This window comes from Colobus angolensis, unplaced genomic scaffold, assembly GCF_000951035.1.
Source record: "Colobus angolensis palliatus isolate OR3802 unplaced genomic scaffold, Cang.pa_1.0 Scaffold912, whole genome shotgun sequence".
NCBI lineage: Eukaryota > Metazoa > Chordata > Mammalia > Primates > Cercopithecidae > Colobus > Colobus angolensis.
In genome coordinates, this window is record NW_012123066.1 from 1 (window position 1) to 1,292 (window position 1,292).

General features: G+C 48.8%; 1 pseudogene; it reads right to left on the reverse strand.

Annotated features, from left to right (window-relative positions):
• Positions 1–6: 6 nt before the first annotated feature.
• Positions 7–667, reverse strand: LOC105504419 (annotated as a pseudogene).
• Between the last annotated feature and the right edge of the window lie 625 nt (positions 668–1,292).

Genomic DNA, 1,292 nt, shown 5'->3' on the forward strand with positions numbered 1-1,292 from the left:
GGCTACATCAACCTGAGAGGCTGACACGTTCTGAGTATTTACTAACTTTTGACTAATGTCAGAATTGGAAAGAATTTCTTCTTTTTTAAAACGCTTTGTGTTTGGGGATGCGAGATCAGTTGGCTGAGGCGAAAACTCGAAATTTACACCCTGTGTCTTCCGGGTTTGGATGGCAGTCCACATCTGAAAAAGAGTCGTCAGTTTCAGGCGCTTTCTCATGAGAGTCTGCATGTTCCTGTGAGCCCCTGTCCTCTGGGGAGCTGGCCGCACACTCGCTGCTGCAGTGACTGCCCGTGTCTGGGATGCTGAACCCCTCAGAATCCACGGAAGTGCTACCGTGCCCCGAATCCTTCTCCACCTCCGCTCTGTCCGTAGGGTCCCTGGGTCCCTAACTGGAACTCGCTGCCTCTTTCTGAGGTCTCAGGAAGCCTCTGTCAGAGACGGCATCTGAAGTGCTAGAAGATGGCACGCCCCTTTTCTGTCCTAGAGGGCTCCTTCTTGCTTCTGGAGTCTTCGGGCTGTGAGGCTTGTTCTCTGTTGTGTGACGAAGAGAAAAGGCCTCTCGCAGTCTGGAAATGGACACGTCCCTTTTTTCTTCTCAAGTCCTTAATGAAGGGGAATGATCCTGCTTTTCTACCAGGGGCTTCTCCAAATCCGCTGCATGCATTTTTACTAAGTTACCTAAGCAAACGTGAATGGAGAAGAGTGTCAGGGACTATCCTGAAATGGTGAGAGGACGTGCTTATGTGAACAGATACTTCACAAAAGAGGAGATCCGCATGCTAATTACACAGATGAACACGGTTCAGTGTTCAAAATAAAACTATAATATGGGCCAGGTGTGGTGGCTCACGCCTGTTATCCCAGCACTTTGGAAGGCCAAGGCAGGTGGATCACACGAGGCTAGGAGTTCGAGACCAGTCAGGACAACACGGCGAAACCCTGTTTCTACTAAAAATACAAAAATTAGCCCGGTGAGGTGGGGCACATCTGTAATCCCAGCTACCTGGGAAGCTGAGGCACGAGAATCCCTTTAGGCCGGGAGGCAGAAGTTGCAGTGAGCCAGATGCTGCCACTGCTCTCCAGGCTGGGTGACAGAGCAAGACTGTCTCAAAAAAAACCAAAAACCAAAAACCAAACCAAAACAAAACAAAAAAACCCAACACAATACAATGTGGCCATATACTCACCAGAATGGGCAAAATCAAAAAACAACAAATTCTCACAAAGATCGGGATCAAGTGGAATGACTGAATACCTCTGGTAGGAATGAACCCGGTACAGCTGCTTTG